We start from the raw sequence: 7,921 nt of genomic DNA, 5'->3' as shown, positions 1-7,921 counted from the left end.
AGTTTTTTAAAAATCAAAAATCCAAATTTGATCCATAAAACTTTTATAATGGTTAGGGGCTTTTTCAGTCTTAAAACCATAGGAAGGAAAATGTTAAAAAAAGGTTACTATTTACTTCAGGTTTCTTAAAATAACTCTTCGTGGAACAATTCATGCATTTATTTTTTATTATAGACAACCAGATTTATTTATTTATTTATTTATTTTTTTTTTTGCGGTACACGGGCCTTACTGTTGTGGCCTCTACCGTTGCGGAACACAGGTTCTGGACACGCAGGCTCAGCGGTCATGGCTCACAGGCCCAGCCGCTCTGCGGCATGTGGGATCCTCCCGGACCAGGACACGAACCCGTGGCCCCTGCATCGGCAGGCAGACTCTCAACCACTGCGCCACCAGGGAAGCCCCATGCATTTATTTTTAAATATGAGAAAATGTACTCTGAAGACCGGGTAGATGGAAGGAAGCCCTAAATCACTGGCAAAATCTTCTTCCTCTTTGGTTATATACAATGAAATGTTCTAATTGCCCATCTCCATTGTTATATCCTGAAGCAGCATATATGGCCAAAGAGCTACCAGTATTTATACTGGTCAGTGAGGAGGAAATTTCAAGTTACACAGCAACTTTAGTCAGGAGATGTTTTCCTTTACCTTACAATGTCTGACTTTCCTTTTGCATATTTTCCCTTTAAAATATGTTTATCATGAGCTATATCATATATACAGTGGAGTATAAGGTATATCTGTGGTTTAAAGATAATACGGGAGTGGGTAAGAATAGTGTGGAAGCTAAAGACAATAGGATGGGACTTCATTTTTAGTTTTTTTTAACTTATTCTTTTTTCCATTTAAAAAAATTTTTAGAATAAAATATTTCAGACATACAAAAGGTATCAAGGATAATACAACCCCCTTTACCCATCATTCAGCTTCAAAAATAAAACATCATTGAAGGATTTGGAGCCCTCTGTGTACCCTCTCTGATCTGATTCCACTTCTCCCCCTCCCCAAGGTTACTACTTTCCTGATTTTGATGTGCTGAAAGCTTTGTATTACTGTTCTTCTACAGACACTTCATGACTTGCTTTACCACTCCACACTGTTTGTGAGATGTAGCCATGTTAACATATGTACATATAGGTCATTCATTTTTCACTGCTGTGTGGTATTCCATTGTGTGAAAACACTATTTAATTTTTCTGTTCTCCTGATCATGAAGACTTAGGTAGTTTTGCACATTTTATTATAGTGAAGAGCACCTCTATAAACATCCTTCTGCATGTCTCCTGGTGGCCGTGTGTGTGAACATTTCTCTGGGGTCTTCCTCAGTCTGAGGGCATGTGCTAATCTTCACCCTTACAGGATGTTGCCAAGTTGCCCCATTCATTGTATCTTCATAGGGCAAATGTGTACTGAGCACTTACTATGTCAAGCCCTGATGTGACAGCAGAGCTGGAAGAGCCATCTTCTTTAAAGTGAGAAGCAGAAAGAAAAGGGGGAAAGAACCAGGGGAGATATAAGTAGTCAATGAACAAGAATTTGTGGAGAATTCTACCAGAAGAGTTCTCAGGTGGTTTATGACATCCATGGGACACATGGTGGATGGAGGGGAAGACCTCTCTCTCCTAGCTAGCTCCCTCTGAGATGTCATTGTGAGAGCTCAGGACTGGCAGCCACCAGGCCCAGGTGTTGGTCCTGGTTCTGCCTCAAATTCACTGTGTGACCTTGGTCTAGTGCCTTCTCTGGTTTTAAGTTTCTCTTCAATATGTGGGGCAGGGAGGCAAGATGAGGCCTCAATCTTTTTTTGTTTGTTTGTTTTTTTGGCCGCGAGACATCTTAAATTCCCAACCAGGGATTGAACCTGCATCCCTGCATTAGAAGGTGAAGTCTTAACCACTGGACCACCAGGGAAATCCCGAATCCTCAAACTTTACTGCCTACAGTTGGGCAATCTGGGATGAAAGAATCAGTGTATCACATACCACTACACCCCTCCCCACCCGCCGCCCCGATTTTCTCTTCTTCAACATCGGCCTGCTAGTCCCTGCTGGGTCCATCTCCCAAAGCTGCCAGTAGTACTCCAGACTGCCCAGTGTTACCCTTTTAAACGTTGCTCTCCCGTAGGTGTAGTCCTGTCAGGAGGCAGAGGGATAGCAAAGATGACCTCTGAATTCCCTCTCAGCTTCTAGCTTTTAGCTCCTTTGCTTCTCTCATTTTCCAGACCCCGCTCCTACTCCAAGTCAGCTATCTCTGCACACAAGGTATAAATACAAAAAATAAACCCAGACTAAACCCAGAACTGTAGCCAATTGCTGGCAAGTGCTAGCTGCTGATTAGCATGCATAGAGGACTTGCCACTGGGCATACTGGAGAGAACTGCATTTTCCCACAGGGCCAGCTGTCAGCATGGTCCAGACTGGGGAGGGATACAGAGGGAGGAAGGCATAGAGACGGTGCTCCGGCTGGATCCAGGCCTGCTCTGTTCCTTATATGTGCTCCCCAAATCTGAGCGGGGTTTCCCTTCAGTGAGCTAGAACTTGGGTCCTAAGTGAAGGAGGTGCAGAAGGTGGGGGAAGCAGAGCCAGGTGGTGAGGGTGAGGTAGGTCCAGGGTCCAGGATTAGCTGAGTAACCTTGGGCAACAGCATTTATCATCCTAAGCCTCCATTTCTTCGTCTGTATAAGAGGAAGAATACTTGTAAAGACCCTGCAGGGACGTGAGGGTTCGCTGAGTTAAGGAGAATGCCTGGCAGTCATAAGCACATAGTAGGAACATAAAGGATGTGCCCTCTTCCTTCCCACTCATCACTGTGTAACAAGTACCTCCCTCCACCTGCCCACCTACCCCACCCCATGCATAGCCTGGGGTCACAGACCAGGAAAAGTAAAAAGCAAGAGAAGCGACTGGGAGGAATTCATAAAGAAAGAAGGGAAATAAGAACAGCTCATATTTATTGGATGCTGTAGGTGTTCTGCACTGTGCTAAACACTCTGTAATCTTTATTACATCATTGAAACTTCTCAGCAATCCTACATAGGAGGAAATTGAGACACTGAGAAGTTACTAACTTGCCCAAGCTTAGTTTTGACTCTGAACCATGTTAATGGTTTATATATTCAAACTTAAACAAAACCAGCCCTAAAATGGAATACAAACACAAACTAATCTAAGACAACTTCTGCAGAGTGCTGACTCTAGCTCTGCCATAGGATATATGCAAAGGACAAAAGAAGTGCAAGGAAATCTTGAACTTTACTTAGTAGGTTTGTTGTTGGTAATGGTATGAGTTCCAAAATAATTCTGTGCATGTTATAGGACTGAGCAAATCAGTATAAATATATTGCTGATGTTTAAAAAAATTAGGGTTCTTAAATGGAAGAAAAGAGCTATAAACATGGAATGGGAGGACAGGAAGAACCCTGTGTTGGTTTGGAATCAGAGGTGTCATTATGAATTTGCAATTTAAATACACATATATTTCTTAGCACCACCCACCAAAACGAACAAGAAGCAACAAGACTCCAATAGCTATGAGCGCAGCTAAAGTGCACTAAACAAAACCTGGACTGGGTCAGCCAAAATACAAGGTGAGCCAACATATTGTTTTACCAGATCACAGGTGGACAAAAGGACACGTGAACCAGGGGTTCCAACTAGCCAAATCTGGGGCACCAAAAAGAAAAAATAACAGAAATGCATAACACATGATAAAACCATTTGATGAAAAATTGTTGGGGAACAGTACAGTTGACCCTTGAACAATGCAGGGGTTAATTCATGCATAACTTAGAGTCCACACTCCACATCCAGGGTTCATCTGCATCCTTGGATTCAACCAACCAGCAACTGTGTAGCACCATAGTATCTACTACTGAAAAATATCCAAGTATAAGTGGACCCATGCAGTTCAAACCCACACTATTCAAGGGTCAACTGTTTAATCACTCAGGCTCATATAATCACCCACAAATTAAGATTCTCCACTAACTACAAAGGAGAAAAGATACTCTTACAGTGGAGAAAACAGCCAGGTACCCCCTTAACCAAATGATCAAAGTAACACCATTAATAATGTGAGAAACTGACATTATGTGCTTCCTGAGAAGACCACTGTAGTCGTCCTGCCTTTGTAGAATTTCTGCCAAAAATGTTTAACACAAATCAATCATGAGGGAAACATGAGACAATTCCAAATTGTATAAAACAACTAGCTTGAACTTTTCAAAAATATCAATGTCATAAAAGACAAAGAAGGGGCTGGGGAACTGTTTTAAATTAAAGGAATGTGAAAAGACATGACAAATAAGTGCAATGCATGAGAGAAACATAAAACAAATATAGCAAAATATTAACAATTAGTGAATTTTGGTGAAAGGTATATGGTTTTCATCGCAATATTTTTACAAATTTTCAACTCTTGGAGGAAAACAAATTTTATAAAGATCTCTCTTAAAAATGGGTTGAAGGCAAAAGAAAGACGTTTTCATACCTGATAATAATAGTAATATAAAAAATGAAACTTGTGTGTTTAGCCGGTCCCTAGTTTAAGATTAGAACACTGCCAATACTGCTGAGGGTCCTATATGAGCCCCTTCAATTACATTCCTGTCCCACCTCCCAGAAGTAATTAACATAATGAACTCTGTGATAATCATTTTCTTGCTTTTCTTTATATTTTTACCTGTCACACAGCTTTAATGTCTTTTAACTTTATAAGAATGAAGTCATAATCTTGCAACTTTCATGTTCTGCTCAACATTGTATTTCTGAGATTCATCCATGCTGATGATTGTTATTTTCCATCAAAACAAACACCAAAACCCCCCTTCTGGGATTCTGACTAGAACCGCACTGAATTTATAGAGCAATATTGGGAGACTGAGATCATTACTATATTGAGCCATGGAACTTCTTTAAGCTGATAAAAGAGTATCTACAAAAAGCCTATATATAGCCAACATTAGATTTATCAGTAATATACTGATATTTATCAGTGTGTAACTTATACTTTATACTATGATATCACTTTTCAGTAATATACTGAAAGCACTGAGATAGGGAATAACACAAGGATGTTACTTTCACCACTTCTATTTAACATCGCAAATGATACCTTAGCTAGTGCAGTAAGGCAAGAAAAAGAAGGTATAAGGATTGGAAAGAAGACACAAAACTATCGTTATTCATAGATGATTTGACTGTATATACAAAAAATTCAAGAATCTAAAACAGATTAACAAAGTAAAAAAGTATAGCATTTAAAAAAATCACTATGTCACAAATAATTAGAAAACTAATTTTAAAAAAGATATCACTTATAGTAGCATACAGTTACCAGGAAAGTCTAACAAAAGAAGTCAACACTTTTATGGCAAAATTATAAAACTATAATGAAAGACACATAGAAGACAAATATATAGATAGATCTATTAATGGACCCAATACTACAAAGATATCAGTTTTCCCTTTTAATGATCAACAGATTCAAAGCAATTCCAATCAATATCCCAAAAAGGGTTTTGTGGAACTTGATAAGCTGATTCTAAAACTTACACACCAGTGCAAATAGCCAAGACACTTCAGCCAAGATTGAAGAGAAAGAAAATGGGAGCCTTGCTTTCCCTAATATCCAGACAATTAATCAGGTCTTGTAATTAACTAAGATGTTACGGTATTAGCACATAAAGAGACAAAGTCAATGGAACAGAATAGGGAACCCAAAAAAGGACCCCCCCACCCCCTACCCCAACCAGTGTGTGGAAACTTGATATATGACAGACATAGTGTTTGAGATCAGTGAAGAAAGAAAAGTGGTGTTAGAACAACTGACTATCCATAGGAGAAAAAAATGGAATTGGATTCCCATATCATACCTCATACACATTTTTTCCCCAGGAAGATTAAACAACCATATGTTTAAGGCAAAACTTTTAGATAGGAGAGTATCTTCATGATTTGAGGGTAGGAATGGCTTTCTTATGATATAAAAAGCATAAAGGAATAAAGGAAAAGACAGATATTTCAAAAGTACTGTAAAGAGAGAAAGAGTAGAAATATACAGAGTGAAAAACAAATTTGCAACACATGTGAGAAAGGATCAGAATCCAGGAAATATAAACTGTAAATATTAAGAAAAAGACAAACAACCTAATAGAAAAATGGCACAGGAGCTCAATATATCCTTTAAAAAGGAACAAATCTGAAACAAATGAATAACCATCAACATATCCTTTACAAAAGAGCACATAAACAAATGAAGATGTTCAAAACTCACTGGTAATCAAGGATATGCAAATATAAAGCAGAATGAGATCACTACAACAAAAAAGACTGGCAAAATTTAAAAGTCAGAAAATATCAAAGGTTTTCAAAAGCAACTCCCTAGCCTCTTGAATAAGTGGTGCTGGGAAAGCTTGACAGCTACATGGAAAAGAATGAAATTAGAACATTCCCTAACACCATACACAAAAATAAACTCAAAATGGATTAGAGACCTAAATGTAAGGCCAGACACTATAAAACTCTTAGAGGAAAACATAGGCAGAACACTCCATGACATCAATCACAGTAAGATCCTTTTTGATCCACCTCCTAGAGAAATGGAAATAAAAACAAACAAATTGGACCTAATGAAACTTAAAAGCTTCTGCACAGCAAAGGAAACCATAAACAAGACGAAAAGACAACCCTCAGAATGGGAGAATATTTTTGCAAATGAAGCAACTGACAAAGGATTAATCTCCAAAATATATGAGCAGCTCATGCAGCTCAATATCAAAAAAACAAACAACTCAATCCAAAAATGGGCAGAAGACCTAAATAGACATTTTCCAAAGAAGATATACAGATTGCCAACAAACACATGAAAGATTGCTCAACATCATTAATCATTAGAGAAATGCAAATCAAAACTACAATGAGGTATCACCTCACACCGGTCAGAATGGCCATCATCAAAAAATCTACAAACAATAAATGCTGGAGAGGGTGTGGAGAAAAGGGAATCCTCTTGCACTGCTGGTGGGAATGTAAATTGATACAGCCACTATGGAGAACAGTATGGAGGTTCCTTAAAAAACTAAAAATAGAACTGCCATATGACCCAGCAATCCCACTACTGGGCATATACCCTGAGAAAACCATAATTCAAAAAGAGTCACGTACCACAATATTCATTGCAGCTCTATTTAAAATAGCCAGGAAGCAGCCTAAGTGTCCATCAACAGATGAATAAAGAAGATGTGGCACATATATACAATGGAATATTACTCAGCCATAAACAGAAACGAAATTGAGTTATTTGTAGTGAGGTAGATGGACCTAGAGTCTGTCACAGAGAGTGAAGTAAGCCAGAAAGAGAAAAATAAATACCATATGCTAACACATATATATGGAATCTAAAAAAGAAAAAATGGTTCTGGGGCTTCCCTGGTGGCGCACTGGTTAAGAATCCACCTGCTACTGCAGGGGACATGGGTTCAAGCCCTGGTCCGGGAAGATCCCACATGCCGTGGAGGAACTAAGCCCGTGCACCACAACTACTGAGCCGGCGCTTTGGAGCCCGCGAGCCACAACTACTGAGCCCACGCACCTAGAGCCTGTGCTCTGCAATGAGAAGCCACCGCAATAAGAAGCCCGAGCACCGCAATGAAGAGTAGCCCCCGCTCACCACAACTAGAGAAAGCCCCATGCAGCAACGAAGACCCAATGCAGCCAAAAATAAATAAATAAAAATTAAAAAAAAAAAAAGGTTCTGAAGAACCTAGGGACAGGACAGGAATAAAGACACAGACGTAGAGAATGGACTTGAGGATACGGGGAAGGGGAAGCTGGGATGAAGTGAGAGAGTGGCATGGACATATATACACTACAAAATATAAAATAGATAGCTAGTGGGAAGCAGCCGCATAGCACAGGGAGATC

Source organism: Leucopleurus acutus (genome assembly GCF_964270905.1).
Source record: "Leucopleurus acutus genome assembly, chromosome: 13".
Lineage (NCBI taxonomy): Eukaryota > Metazoa > Chordata > Mammalia > Artiodactyla > Delphinidae > Leucopleurus > Leucopleurus acutus.
Note: the sequence above shows the minus strand (reverse complement) of the source record.